Source organism: Canis lupus, chromosome 19 (assembly GCF_011100685.1).
Source record: "Canis lupus familiaris isolate Mischka breed German Shepherd chromosome 19, alternate assembly UU_Cfam_GSD_1.0, whole genome shotgun sequence".
Classification (NCBI taxonomy): Eukaryota; Metazoa; Chordata; class Mammalia; order Carnivora; family Canidae; genus Canis; species Canis lupus.
The window spans coordinates 10,755,125-10,771,580 of record NC_049240.1 but is presented as its reverse complement, the minus strand read 5'-3'; the positions used below and the strand labels follow the sequence as shown (position 1 = coordinate 10,771,580).

Below are 16,456 nucleotides of genomic sequence, written 5' to 3'. Positions count from 1 at the left end.
CTCCCCTTCTACCACCCCTAGTTCGTTTCCCAGAGTTAGCAGTCTTTACGTTCTGTCTCCCTTTCTGATATTTCCCACACATTTCTTCCCCCTTCCCTTATATTCCCTTTCACTATTATTTATATTCCCCAAATGAATGAGAACATATAATGTTTGTCCTTCTCCGACTGACTTACTTCACTCAGCATAATACCCTCCAGTTCCATCCACGTTGAAGCAAATGGTGGGTTATTTGTCATTTCTAATAGCTGAGTAATATTCCATTGTATACATAAACCACATCTTCTTTATCCATTCATCTTTCGTTGGACACCGAGGCTCCTTCCACAGTTTGGCTATCGTGGCCATTGCTGCTAGAAACATCGGGGTGCAGGTGTCCCGGCGTTTCATTGCATTTGTATCTTTGGGGTAAATCCCCAACAGTGCAATTGCTGGGTCGTAGGGCAGGTATATTTTTAACTGTTTGAGGAACCTCCACACAGTTTTCCAGAGTGGCTGCACCAGTTCACATTCCCACCAACAGTGTAAGAGGGTTCCCTTTTCTCCGCATCCTCTCCAACATTTGTAGTTTCCTGCCGTGTTAATTTTCCCCATTCTCACTGGTGTGAGGTGGTATCTCATTGTAGTTTTGATTTGTATTTCCCTGATGGCAAGTGATGCAGAACATTTTCTCATATGCATGTTGGCCATGTCTGTGTCTTCCTCTGTGAGATTTCTGTTCATGTCTTTTGCCCATTTCATGATTGGATTGTTTGTTTCTTTGGTGTTGAGTTTAATAAGTTCTTTATAGATCTTGGAAACTAGCCCTTTATCTGATAGGTCATTTGCAAATATCTTCTCCCATTCTGTAGGTTGTCTTTGAGTTTTGTTGACTGTATCCTTTGCTGTGCAAAAGCTTCTTATCTTGATGAAGTCCCAATAGTTCATTTTTGCTTTTGTTTCTTTTGCCTTCGTGGATGTATCTTGCAAGAAGTTACTATGGCCGAGTTCAAAAAGGGTGTTGCCTGTGTTCTTCTCTAGGATTTTGATGGAATCTTGTCTCACATTTAGATCTTTCATCCATTTTGAGTTTATCTCTGTGTATGGTGAAAGAGAGTGGTCTAGTTACATTAAGAAAATTATTCACCATGACCAAGTAGGATTTATCCCTGGGATACAAGGCTGGTTCAACACCCGTAAGGATTGTTTTAAATGTGTAGATTGCTTTGGATAGTGTAGACATTTTAATAATATTGGTTCTTTCAATGCATGAGCATGGAATGTTTTTCATTTCAATTTCTTTCATAAGTATTTTATAGTTTTCAGAGTACAGATCCTTTACCACTTTGGTTATATTTATTCCTAGAAGTCTTATGATTTTGGTGTAATTATAAATGAGATCGATTTCTTACTTTAAAATATTTGAGGATAGTCATTAGGAGTGAGGTTTTTTTCTCTGTGTGTGTGTGTGTCCATGTGCATGGGTGTGTGCATGCAAATATATGCACAAATCTGAATGTTTAATCAAAGTTTAATATCTCAATTAAAACAATCATTAAAAAGGCTACAGCAACTTATATTTACTTCAATTGTGCTATTCCTTTGCTTTTCCTGACAACTTTCCTCTCACATTTTTTTGCTAGCTTTAATTAAGTTTTCTCCTTAGACCTGAAAAAAAGAAAGAAAACAAGAAATCACAGGCTCATAAATTTTCTGAGTACAAACTTGATCAGTTATTGCCTGGCGTCTAGGCTGATAATAAATGTTTTGATGCTTTTAAAGCTATTTTCCTTTATTAGTAATTAGTGGGTCAAAAATATGGATTAAATGCTATGGTGCAATGATTCCCAAACTTCTGGAGACTATAAGAATTTCCTGACACCTTTGATAAAATTGCAGGTTTAGTGCTTTCACAAGGACAATAAAATAGTCATTGAGAGGCAAAGACTGGTAATCTGTATTTTAAACATAATTATCAGCATGAGCCAGAATTAGATGGAAATGGCCACACTCCATACCTACTAACACAAAACCCACATATTTACAAGATATCAAGACAAACTATGCACATATTTATTAAAGTTTGAAAATGTTCTTTATTACATTCTTTCATTAATATCAGAACAATGAAAACTTTTAATTATTTCCATGCTTAAAGTACTTTTATTTTCTTTCTACTTTATATGAAATGGCATCATACAGACCATTTACTGCCATCTTCTGAGTTTACAAATCAGGAAACTGAGACCCGGGGATACAATTTTGATAATTAAATAAGTTTTAATAATTGGTCTTTTACCCTCATTGTGCTTTATAATGCTTTCTATCTCTATAGTGTTAATTGCCATTTTCAAGATATTTCTATTATTTCCTGACAAAATGCCTGTATGTTCATTCATTCATACACTAATTCATTAAGTAACACAATGAACTCCCATGATAATCAATTTACATCACTTATTATTCAAAACTAGTAACACACATGTCAGTCTTTGAATATTAAGGTCATAGGACCAGAAGAGCACAACTCTGTCAATATTCATCAAATGAAATCCTATAAAACATTCAAAGTACTCTTCAGTTATAATTTCCTTTCTTGTGCATTCTTCAGTCATTGAGCCAAAAAGGGATTTCTGTCTCTGAATGTCCTTTGGCAATACTTGTATTAGTTTTCTAGTGCTGCTCTAAAAACAGGAACCATCAGTTCTGAGACTACACAATTTTTGCTCTAACTGAACTTGAGGTCAAAATATAAACTCAAGGTGTCAGCAGGGCTGTGTCTCTTCTGAAGGCTTTAGATGACATGTTTCTTGGCTTTTTCCAGCTTCTAGAGGCTGCCCGCATTCCCTGGATTATGGACACTTGCTCATATCCCTTCAACCAGCCTCTTGTGCTTCTCATCTTTATCGACTGGTATTTCTGTTTCCTTCTGATAAAGACACTTGAGATTACATTAAACCCATTTGGATATTCTCTTCCTTTCTACCTCCTTAACTTAAGCAAGTTTCCTTTTGTGATATAAGGTGACATATTTACAGGTGTTGGAGATTAGGATGTGGACATCTTAGGGGGAATCATTATTCAGCCTGCCACAATGCTCTAAATCTGTCATGACATGTATCACTAATGACATATTGGAAATAATTGTTTCTATTAGAAAGAAGAGAAAGATGGGATGCTTGGGTGGCTCAGCGATTGAGTGTCTGCCTTGGCTCAGGGTGTGATCTCAGGATCCGGAATCAAGTTCTGTATCAGGCTCCTTGCAGGAGCTTCTCGCCTGCTTCTTCCTTGGCCTGTGTCTCTGCCTCTCTCTCTCTATCTCTCTCTCTCATAAATAAATAAATAAATAAATAAATAAATAAATAAATAAATAAAATCTTAAAAAAAGAAAGAATGGAAAGAAAACTAGAAAAAGAGAAACAGAGAGACAGAGTTGGAAAATCAAATTCAATTTTGGTGAAAAGAATAATACTTTCAGTGGGTGGGTTTTGATAGCTAAACATTTAAGGGTCTTTGTTTTCCTGAAGTGTGATTTTCCTGTTAGGATAACATGCTTCTATTGGAGATGGCTTATTTTATACACAGTTCCTCTTTATTCTTCTGAAAAATAAAGAGCAGTGGCACCAACTCCAACTTTGTTGCCGTTGTTCAAACTATTCCAATTTGATCCAATATTTCATTTTAAAATGAAGCTGTGCTGTTGTTAGTGCTAATTACAATAGTTGATTGAAGTTAGGGCTAATGATCCAAACCTTTGTGATCATGATTTTCTTGAGCAGGAGCTGAGAGAAAGACACAGTTTATTTCTGGTGTCCAAGCTCAAAGTTTATATCCAACCTGTTTGCATCCTTTAATCTAGTCTTATGGGAAAAGCCATGGCAGGTGGCCTAATTCTATGATTCCCTTTTCTGGCTCAGATTAAATAAACATACTAATATCTATCTATCTATCTATCTATCTATCTATCTATCTATCTATCATCATCATCATCATCTATCTATCTATCTACCTTTCTAGTCTACCTTTCATATGCAGATACATACAGAGGATATGTACAAGAATTTTGCATCTAGATATCCCTCCTGAACTTCTTGTTGAAAATACTTTCTTATTTATTCTCTATTCATGTATATATAAAGAATGACTTCAGCATATTATTTCTTTTCTTATATTCTAAATTAAGCAAATAGACTAAGCATAAAACATTCAAACTGGGTTACATTTACTTAAAAATTCAAACTGTTAACAGAATGTAAAAGTACACAGGGAGTACACAATACTTGGAAAACTTAGTGCCCATTCATCTATTATATGTATAGCTATATATATCTATTCATCAATTTTATATATACGGACATATATTAATACATATATATTATATGTAAAATAAACATATATTATATATACAAAATATATATCCATATTTTTGAAGATATTTATTCAGTGGAACATTCTGGTTTTTGGTGAGGAGAATGGTGAATGACGCACTATTCTATTATTCTCCTAACTGAAATCAAATTGTTTGATTTGTTGTATATTGCTGAGACAGTCTAGCTTGACTTTCTCTTCCCCAACATTCTACTTACAATGACTTTAAACCAATCGCCATAGTTACTATTCCAGAATAATGTTTGTGTTTGGTAGTACATATGGGCTAGGAAGAAATGAGACGTTAGCTGTTTGTATTGATCTTTTGGAGGACACTGCTGGTTTGAATTCATGATTTGAATTGGCGCAGCTTCTGGGCAGGTCGACCTTCAAAGAAGAGCTAGTAAGTGTCTCAAATAGAAATATGAAGCATAAGATGGAGTTTACTTTCATCTATGTTTAATTTTCATTTTGTGCAAAATAGCACTTGAATATTAAAAAAAAGGTGGACCAGAGCATAAGAATCATAAATATTTAAAAACTAACAGAGAAAAAATGGTAATTACTAACATTGCCTTCATGAACTACTTAGCCAGGTTACAGATAAAATTAATGTAGTAATTTAAATCTTAAGGAGAATAATCTGTTATATTTGCCATAGTAAATAAGATGTAAGTAAAGTTTCTGGCATGTTGGTGAAAAAAATTCTTTGCCTCATTTCAGAGAAATGATATTTTCCTCCCCAAGGCCAGGACCTGGTTAAGGGAGAAATGAAACCGAACTCTTCACTCAACAATGGGATGCAAAATGCCTGACCCACAATTGCTTAGGAACCTCTTTATTCTTAGCAAGAAACCATTTTCTAAAAGTAGGTTTTGCCATCTAGGTCTTCCTTCTCATAGACCTGGAAATGATTTATTTTCTATAAATAGATAATTTACTTTACCTAAAACTCTCAGATTAAATAAAGAGTTTCAGTTTTTTTGAAAATAACAGGAACTAAGAAGCTTTCAAAGGTGAAATAGAAAGTTTTAGAATTCCACTTTTAATATGATGTATTTATACATTTCTTGGGGAGAAAAAGCTATCCATTAATTTTTAAAAATGAACTCAGACTGATCATAATTGATGATAGATTAGCTAAACACTTTTAGGGTGTGTTCAGATGCTCTGGATGCTGTGGAACATTTAATTCAGTGTTAATCATGAATAACACTCTCATCAGTTCTTGTAGAATGTGAGTAAAGAAACTATGCAGTTTTTCAGATAAGAACTCTGTGTGTCCAATATACTTGTCTTACCAAAGCTTAAAAGATATACTAATTACTTTCCACTGACTCCCACACATTTAAGGCCACATAATCTTTGTCAGTGCAGTAGTATTACTAAATTACTCTGTATATCACTCTAATTCAAAACTACATCTTTGATTCATTACTTCTTTTGAGAAACATTCCTTATTGCCAAGTAATCATGTGTTTGAGGAATTTCTTCACTAAATATCCATTGCATATTAATATCCTCTCAGACTAATCTATGTATTCTCTATCTATAGAGTAATGTAATTATAATTACAGTTTAAGTTAAAATCTATGTAACTAAATTTCATATTTCACTTACAAAATGTACATTAACTAATGTAGTTATATAGTTACGCTCTATTATGTATACAATTTGTTTCCTCTTTTGCATATGAGGATCTTGACATCAGAGACCATGTCATATAAATTATTTGTTCTTTTTTTAAAGTTTATTTATTTATTTGAGAGAAAGAGAACATGCACATGTGGGGAGGGGCAGATGGAGAGAAACTTCAAACAGAGTCTTCGCCGAACCTTCATCCCAAGATGGGGCTTGATCTCACCATCCAGAGACCACCACCTGAGCTGAATTGGATGCCAATTGAGCCATCCAGGCACCCCAGTTACACACTATTTCTTTTTTTAAGAAAGATTTTATTTATTTATTCATGACAGACACAGAGAGATATGCAGAGACATAGGCAGAGGGAGAGTCAGAGCCCAATGCAGGACTCGATCCCAGAACCCTGGGATCATGACCTGAGCCAAAGGCAGATGTTCAGCCACTGAGCTACCCAGGTGCCCTATTTTCTATTTCTTAACCCAAAGAAAGCAAGCCCAATGTAAATAAGCAGTATAAATATATTCAGTTTGACTCACAAATATTCTGAAAGACTAGTGAAACTTTTAAAAACATATTCCAAGAAAAATACTCAAGGTTGAAGTGATACAGATATTTGTAATATTTTAAATATTCTTATAAAGCAACTTTTCATTCACAGTTAATTTGCTTTATTTAGTCTTGTGCTGTCAAGCTTCATGTAGAAGTTGAGAACTCCATTTCAGTTCTGGAATCTTCTTAAATATATATTCCATCAAGAATAAAAAAAAATTAAAAAAAAGAATCAATCCATAAACAATAGGCTACTTTTAATTTCAGAATTCGATTTTTCATTCATTTCAGTCAGTTGAGAATCCTAAAACCTGGACTATAGCACATTTTAATACAGAGTTTGGAATTCAGATTTCATTTTTATTTATTTATTTATTTATTTATTTTAATTTTTATTTATTTATGATAGTCACAGATTGAGAGAGAGGCAGAGACACAGGCAGAGGGAGAAGCAGGCTCCATGCACCGGGAGCCCGATGTGGGCTTCGATCCCGGGTCTCCAGGATCGCGCCCTGGGCCAAAGGCAGGCGCCAAACCGCTGCGCCACCCAGGGATCCCGGAATTCAGATTTCAAACTCAAATACATTACCTTTCCAAACTCTTTAGCAAGACTTTTTTTTTTTTTTTTTTGCACTCCTCTTGCCATAACCATCTTATTTTAATGATTCCTTACTTTAATACTGCATATTTATTTTTGCTCCACACCATTCTCTCTTCTGTGTCTCATATTATCAAGACCACCCTGAAATTAAAGGATGTCATTATAAAATGTGAAATGAGGTCCAATACAAGCAGTGCTTTAAAGTTCCATAAATATTGTCATTGTGCACAATAACATAAATCATGTTAAAAGTCTTGCAACAAGCTAAGCACATTTCTTTGGCAGAATGTTTAACCAACAATGCACAGATGATGTAAGCTTCTGATGGCAGTGGTCTTTGATAAAGAATTCAAGTACAAGTTCAGACATTACTTTGGACAACCTTGAATCCAGTTATTCAGCGATAATTAGTTCCTCTTGTCTTATATAAAACTATCCCCAGGGAAAAATAGATTGTGTAATGTTTCCTGGGAAACTTAAATTAAGCTCAAAAAACATATCTTACACTTTTCTCTGATGAAAACAGTGATTTTCTTTCATGAGGAGACAAGTGGACATACAGTAATAAATTCATGGCCCTAATCTCTGTGTTCTGTGCTTGTTAATGTTTTCATTTTTCATGTTACTCAATAGCATTCTTATTGGAAACATTGAGAAGTAAGTTGGTATATAAGTAGTATGGTCACTAAAAAATTGATAAAATTTATAATTCAAGCAGAATATATACAATAAATAATTATTACTGAACTTAGTGCAATATGCAGATTTTATGCATCTTTTTACAGCTACTATTCTTTCTTTTTTACCATCTGTTAGGTCAGTGTGTCATACAGGATGAAACTGACACCAGAACAATGACCTGTGGTACATTTACATTTTTTCCCCTTCCCTACAGAAAGGAAATCTTGAATGGAAACAGTCATTTCCAGTTGGGTGCCTTCTCTACTGAAGTCAAAACAACATAAAAGAAAACAAACAAATAAGAAAAAAAAAAAAAAACACCTTCCATTGAGTTTTTATATCCAATGTAAAATCACTGGATTTAAATGGCATTTTAAAAAATAATGATTCTTTCCATACAATGAAGTTTATGAAAAAGGGAAGTGTTGGCTTGTGGAAAAGAGATGAATGAAAACAATAAGACTTCTGTTGGAGGGATTTATGATGTATATTTAGCATCTTAGACAACATCATAAATCACTGCCATAGTCAATGTGAAAAATACATTAGATGCCATTTGTTTTTCATCAGCCTATCTGGGTTCTTTTCAGATGTCATTTTCAAGATTTATACATCAGTTTTATTCCATATTATAAAATGTCTATTACTGATTACAAAGGAACTCTCTCCAACATGATGAAGTTTTTTTAAGCTTTAGGACTGCTCACATGCACACTACCAGCTTCATTGTGATTCACTAAATATATATATATACATATATATGTATATATATATATACTGCCAATGAATCCCAAGAGAACACAAATAATGATAAATGCAAGTCTTCACAAATCCGTCTGTAGCTCAATATCATATACTTACCTTTTCTCTTTACATAGCACTGGCGTATCAAGCTCAAAAATTCCATTTAATTTTATAGAGACCCCTGACTATTATGTTATGTATGTTGTGAAATCCACTAATAGATAGTTTTCTATTTCCTGCCAGCTATATCTGTATCAATGTTGCATCAGATAATAAACTCCACTGCTTTATTCTGTCAACATAATACTATTCTATATGTAACAATACATATCAAAGCATGTTCAAATTAGTTTTGATGATAGAGATGATAGAAAAGAAGATCACAAATAAAAGGACATTTATAGTTTAAAATTATTCAGGCCAGGAAGATCTCCAAATACCTTAAGTATAAGCCAAAATTTCTAAAGGTTTTTTTGATGAATAGCTATACAAAACCAAAATGTTTGGGCCCAAATTAGCCAGAAAGAATAGAGTTCAAAGAAATAGATATAAATAAGTGCTTTCACATATTTTTCTATATTAAAAAATTACTATTTTACTAACTTCTTGCTGGCTCCATTTATTTCAGAGGCAGAGAATTTTCACTGAATCAATTCAAGGATTTGAGATATTTTTTTAAACCCAAGCTTTTTATTCATCTTTATTACAATTGAGTTGCTTTTAATGCTCTGCCAATTTAAATATTTTAGAACAGCCATTGCAATGTTAGTCATGTTAATCTTGTTTAATAATGTATTAAAAATATATTTCAGAGAAGCCAATATTAAATTTATTTAAAATTGGGTTGTTTATCTACTATATAGATAACTAAAATAATGACATTTTTATTATGCTTTGTTTGTAGCACAGTTATTGTTTAAGATGTTTTAAGGTATGCATTTTAAAACCTATACTAAATTATACTAAATAAGGTTTCCCCCATGGGTAATCAAAGAGGTATTTAGAATTTGAATCTTGCCCATTCAAATTGATTTAAAATGTGGATCAGCTGTTGGTCCTCTGGGTGCATTTCCATTAACACAAAAATTACATTTAAAAATGTTGTGTCCTCTTCTACTGAGTTAAATCAATGTGTTTGCATTTTCCCTGAAGGCCAACATAAATGCAAGAATGCAATTTTAGGAGTGAAGGACCTCTATAAACAATATTCTGTTTCCAATTTCAGGAAGGTGAAACCAAAAGATTGAACATAGTAACCTTCTGAGCATCTTAATTACTCTTATGTAAAGGAAGGTACCATTTCTGTAGTGACCATTATATAATCCATGAAGTTTCACACATGAAATAAAACAATAGTCCCAAATCTTAGCATGATTATCTCCGATGATAAGTCTGATGATGAAATCTCTGATGATAAAATGCAGATATTACATTTGTAGATATGTATGTATATCTATGTATAAACACATGTATATTTGCATTTGTATTTTACCGAGTATCTCACTGAATGACCTGTTACATCTGTTTTTCTGAAGGTGAAGCATATTCTAGTTCGGTAAGAAAGTCACCTCCTGTGAGGTAAATCTTGTCATAAGTGTCACTACAATATTTAATTGCAGGACTCACAAAATCTTGACTCATGGTAGGGAAACCGAAAAAGCATAATCATTTAGCAATTGGCCACGACAGTGGGTTGTTTTACATATACTTATTTTCTTCTTAGAACTTTTATGTCATAGGCTAGTTGGCCAATTTACAGATGAAGAAAATGAGTCTCAGAATGTTGAGGTAACTTGCACAGAAGAACGCATATAGTAGTAGGGCTGCTATTTAAAGCCAGCTCTGTCGTAATCCTGCCTTTGTGGCTACTGCTCTGTATCTAGAGCATACACATAAATTATTGCCTGAATCAAGCCATTCACACATATGCAGCATCTTTGTTATACAGCAATAAAATCATAAAGTGATAGAGCTAGAAGGAGCTTTAAAATCATTTAAACGACACCCGCTGTTTTATAGATGAATAATCTAAGGCTGAATCAAGTCATATGATATTTCCAAGATGAAATAGCTTTCAATATCAGATGCTGACTTAGAAAGCTGACCAATTAATAAAAGCTATACGTATAGCAAAAACTACTTCCAAAAAGCATTTTCCTCATGAACATAAGTAAATAATTTAATGTAGAAGTTAAGTCAAACATCTATATGCTACACCCCATGAGGTAACTGTTGCTCAAAGATTACTTAGCACGCCTTATACAGACTTGATTTATTTCCTTTCTTATTGGTCTGGCATTCTTTGCATTCATTGGATTTATCGTTTTTGTTCTCAGAGCAAGGTAGATAAAATGCATGCAAAAATCATTGGTAAATTTTTCCCGGAAGGAAGAAAATATGTTCACTTAGATATCTAATTGTATTGTATTCTGGGGCTTACATTCTCAGTGGATTGTTAAAAACTTACCAAAGAATGTGTCCTTAATGGCTCCAGGAAGGATGGCAACCCTACATGGAATTTGATGGATAACTAGGGATTAAGGTTTGAGTCAGGTATGGGGAAATCTTTCAGGGAAATTTCAATGAAGACAAGATCTGGGTCCCTACATGGGGATGGGAAACTTCAAGAAGATGCAGCAAGTTACTGAGAAGGGCAGCTGCAAAGACTGGTGGTAGGCTAGTTGGAGGAAGGGACGAGGTTGTTGAATGAAGGACACTTCAGAGAAAGTCATTGTGCTTCCCAGTTCTACCTATCATTGATATTTATAACCCTATTCTCTAATAAGGAACAGATGGTACGGAGGGTTATTTGAGGATGCTGCCATTCTGTAATTGGTGGGCGCAGATAATAAATGACAATGCAAGTGGAGAGCTGGGGTGTTGTTCAGGATGTAGGCGGTTGTAATCCCTTGAAGAAGCACAGCAGCACACAGGACCCTGACATTTGTACACAAAGATCATGTCTTGCAAAACTCCAGGAAATGCTTTTCCATGAAGACCAGGAATTATGCAACTCTGACCTCCCTGGGAGTTGACAAAGGAGAACACAGTGTCAGCATGATTTGTAAGCCACCTACATTGTTATGGAATGACAAGAGGGAAATAAAGCTGAGTAAATATTATGTGGGTTTTTCAACACCCTGTTATTATGAAAACATAAATAATAGTATGCTTGGTTATCACATTTGATGATATTATTGGATTTTGGTCACTAGAGCAAATATTAGTAGAAAAAACATTTGCATTACATTATTACTAACTAGTTGTATAAATTCTATATACAGTAGAAATTAAAGTATAAATAAAGGTTTTGGTACTTCCCAAAATAGAAAAACAAAAAACAAAAAACAATAATGAAAACCTTTAGGGTGGGCACCTGGGTGGCTCAGTTGGTTGAACATCTGCCTTCAGCTCAGGTTATGATTTCCGGGTCCTGGGATTAAGTCCTACATTCGGCTTCCTGCTCAGTGGGGAGTCTGATTCTCTTTCTCTCTCTTCTCTGCTCATGCTCTCTCTCTCTCTCTTAAGTAAATAAATAAAATCATAAAAGAGTAAACCTTAAGGGTGTTGGGCACTGGACATGAATAAAATTTCCTATATCATTTTGTGTTCCTGATGGCTAACTAAAGTTCCAAACAACTGGAAGGCAATATTACTAAAATTAAGTGCATCATTTTTATTATATATTTTATGGGAAAGAATAAATATACTTAAAAATCATACAGCTTTTTATCTCAATTGTACTTAATGTATTCTGTGTTATAGTCTTCCCTCCTTTTCCTTTTTCATCTTAATTCTACTGTATTAAATACTTTAGCCCAAACAGCGGCAATAATTCTATTTGCTTTGATTTTTGTAAACATTTCTCCTCTTCAACATCCCTTATGCTGTATTTGGGAGTTCTTTTAAATTCTTTGTTGAAATTATTCAACTGCAAAAATGTTATTAGCTTTTATGTTCAACTTGCTTTGACATTTATATAACCTCTAATAACACGGGATATAATATTTTATATTTTCAGATCACTAAGTATGTATCTTTAGAGTACTGTAGATCAGTCCTTAAGAAATTTTAATGTTCATATAAATCAACTGTAGCTCTTGTTAAAATGCAGAATTGGTGTGGATGCTGCATCAATTCTGATGCTGATTTTTGGACAATGATATGAGTTGAAGATTTTAGAGGATGGTAAGGTAGTTACAACTTTAGCTTTCTCTGTGAAGCATATACAAGATCAATATTACTGCAGGCCAATGATTTGAGGTGAAAAGTTCATATTCAATCACTTCATTCTAAATAGCTTTAGCCAAGAAACAGGTGAGGGACTCTGAAGGAGTCATTTTCATGTACAAATGTTTTAAATTGCCTCCTTTTCACCATGCCATCACGTAAAGATTTATTAAATCCTTTGTAGGGTACCAACTCCATAAACTATATCATTATTACCCAAACTTTACAAGTGAAAAGAAAATGTAACAGAGTGTCTCTAAGATCATTAATAATAATTTACATTTATTTTGCTTTTGCCTTATCCTCTCACTTTTATTGGGAATCAGTTATCAAAATGTAATATTAAAACGTCAGTTTTGGAAGGTAAATATGCCACCCGTATAACAAAGAATACAGCCAAAAGGGGTAGCAACTCATTCTGATAATAAGAAAAAAGGTAAAGAAAATTTAAAGATTTTTTTTCTGTGAAATATAAAAACAGAAAAATTACAAATCACAAATGAACAATATAGAATTTTACATAACATAAACTCATGCAATGCCTGCGCTCATCAAGAAGTAAAATATTGGGACTTCTGAGTGGTTCAGTGGTTGAGGGTCTGCCTTTGGCTCAGGGCATGATCCTGGAGTCCTGGGATCAAGTCCCACATCCGGCTCCCTGCATGGGGCCTGCTTCTCCCTCTGTCTCTCTCTCTCTCTCTCTCTCTCTCTATCTATCTCTCTGTGTCTCTCATGAATGAATAAATAAAATCTTAAAAAAAAAAAGTAAAATATTGCCAGTACATCCAGTAGGACCCTGCATGCAACTTCCTGACCCAAACTCTCCCATCTTCTAAAGGTTAATCTTAAATGAAATTTATGGAAATTAATTTCTTAATTTTTGTTTCAGTTTAGCACTCATGTGTACAATCCTTAACAATATAGTTTGTTTTGTCTGTTATAAACATTATACAAATGATTCGTTCATTCATTTAATGTCCCCTGGACTGACAGCTTTCCTTTAGTAATATGGTTCTAAGATTCACCAAGGTTTTTAGGGGTAGCTCTATTTTCATTAATGTCATTAATGTTTGGTATTCTGTACTGTTCTCTTGGATGCATATAATCACAATGTATTTACTTATGTATAGGTTCCTTAATATTTGTGTTCTTATCAAACTGTGGTCATAGCAAGAAATCTCACAATAAATGTTTTAAAATATGATCTGGAGTGTGTGTGTGTGTGTGTGTGTGTGACAATTGCATAGCATAGGAATAGAATCTCTAGGTTATAGGGTACTGATTTCTTTAATATAATAAAATAAATACAGAATAGTCATTCAAGTTTATATTCTCACCAAGAATATATGAGAGTTCTAGTTTGGGATTAAAAGGCACAAACTAGATGAAGATGAGAACATAGGAGCTATAGTCAACAATATGGTAGTAACATTGTGTGGTGACAGATGATGCCTACACTTATTGTGGTAAATATTGACTAGCGTATAGAATTGTCAAATTGCTATGCTGTATGCTTGAAACCAATGTAACCATCTCATGTTAATTGTATTTCAATTAAAAAATGAGAGTTTTTGTTGCAATTGTTAGACTTCTAATTCTTTTACAGACTGTAGTTATATCCCATTGTGATTTCAGTTTGCATTTCCCTAAATATTGTTGAATTTCCAACTTTTCCATATGTTCATTGGCCACTTAGATTTCCTCTCTTTTGAGGTGAGAGTTCAAGATTTTGCACATATTATTTCCTTTTTCTTATTTATTTGTAGGAGGTCTTGTGTTTTGAGTATGAACAATTTTATGGTGATAGTCTGTGCAGAAATTTCTATATCTATGATGTTCTTTGATGAACAGACTTAATTGTTAGCCAAATATGCCATTGTTTTCTTAGCCAAATTCATTATTTCTTCCTTTGCATTTAATGTTTTTGATCTCTATTTAGAAATCAGCTCCATCAATTCATTAATTATTCTTTAGAAATTTATTACTTTTTCCTGTATTAGATAAGTCTGTAGTCTACTGGAACTTATACTGTGTATGTATGTGCCAGTTATTTAAAAGATAATATTTTCTCAACTACTCTGCAATGTTATTTTTAATATGAATCAATTTTCTGTATATGCATAAGTTTTTTCCAACTATTTATTCTGTTCCATTGGTACTATTGTTAATTCTCCAATGTCTTATTTCTTATATATTTTTAATACATTTGGTTATTTGGTGGAAGGACACCTGAGTGGCTGAATAGGTTAAGCCTCTGACTCTTAGTTTGGCTCGGGTTATGATCTTATGTGTCATGAGATAGAGCCCAGTGTAGGGCTCTCAGCTAGTGGGGAGTCTGCTTGGGGATTTGCATCTTCCGCCTACTTGCTCTCCCTCTCTCTCTCTAAAATGAAATAAATCTTAATATAAATCTGGTTAGAAGGTGGAGATATTTCTTCAAATTTGTATTTCTTTATTATGCTTATCATATTTTAGTTATTTTTATTTCTACATAAATTTTAAAATCAGTTTGACAACCTCCACAAAATATGCTTCTGATATTTTGATTTGGATAACTTTGAAATCTATAGATAAACTTTAGGAGAAATATCATCAGTGTAACATTGAGTTATTGAGCTTTTTTTAATCCATGGATACATTTTTTCTTTTGCTGGAAATTTCACTTATTTATTTATTTATTTTTATTTAATTTCTGGTTAGTTAACATACAGTGCAATATTAGCTTTAAGTGTGTGATATAGTATTACAAGATGTATTTGAGGGAGAAAAACAAAGTTGAAGACATATCTCAACCTGATAAAATATTTCTCAAGACATATTGAGATATTGATGTGAGAATATAGTTTACCAGTTATTAGATAAAATTCATTATTTTAATTCTCACTTGAAATATGTGCTTATCAAATATGGATATAGAATTCTATCGTTTACTTTGTTTATAGATAATTGCACATTTTTAATCTATGACTCTGTATATGTGTTGTAATTATATTGACTCACTTTTCTAAAGTAAATTCCCACTTGTATCCCTGGTATAAATACAAATTCATTGACTATCTTTAGTCAATGATATCTTTTCTCTTTTTTTAATATTTTATCTATTTGAGAGAAAGAGAGAGCATGAACAAGGGGGATAAGGAGGGGAAACAGAGAAAGAGGGAGAAGCAGATTCCCTTGCTGAGTAGAAAGTCCTAGTTGGGGTTCAATCCCAGGACCCTGGGATCATGACCTGAGCAGAAGGCAGATGCTTAACCAACTGAGCCACCCAGGCACTCTAAGTTTTCCTTATTCCCTGAAATAATAGGCTACTACCTCGGCTTTTAGTCACCATCATTTCTCATGTTAAAAGAGGAAATGCCATACTAATGTGCATTTTTGAAAAGCAAGTCCATAAAATTCAGGAACTACTGACTGACAATTTGAGAAATAGAGAAATATTTTATTTTTTAAAAGTATATATCCATTCAGATTCCACTGACCAGCCAGAGGGGACAGATATTAAAGGGGCCATTGCATAGATTTAAAAAAAGAAAGACAATATTTAGTAATAAATATCTCTCATTGAAACGTTCAAAATATTCAAGCAGTTGTCCTTAAAAGTTGTCTATAAATTTACACTGTCTTTACACTTGGTGGTGATAAAGAAATTACAAATGTAAT

At 33.4% G+C, this 16,456-nt stretch overlaps 1 long non-coding RNA gene across 2 annotated transcripts in view; it reads left to right on the top strand.

Moving 5' to 3' along the window:
* The first annotated feature begins 4,604 nt into the window (after positions 1–4,604).
* LOC111091102 overlaps positions 4,605–16,456 on the top strand; it is a 212,020-nt gene continuing 200,168 nt past the window's right edge. For both annotated transcript variants that reach the window (XR_005373903.1, XR_005373904.1), the window contains exon 1: positions 4,605–4,750. This is a non-coding gene — a long non-coding RNA (uncharacterized LOC111091102). The remainder of the gene's footprint in view (positions 4,751–16,456) is intronic.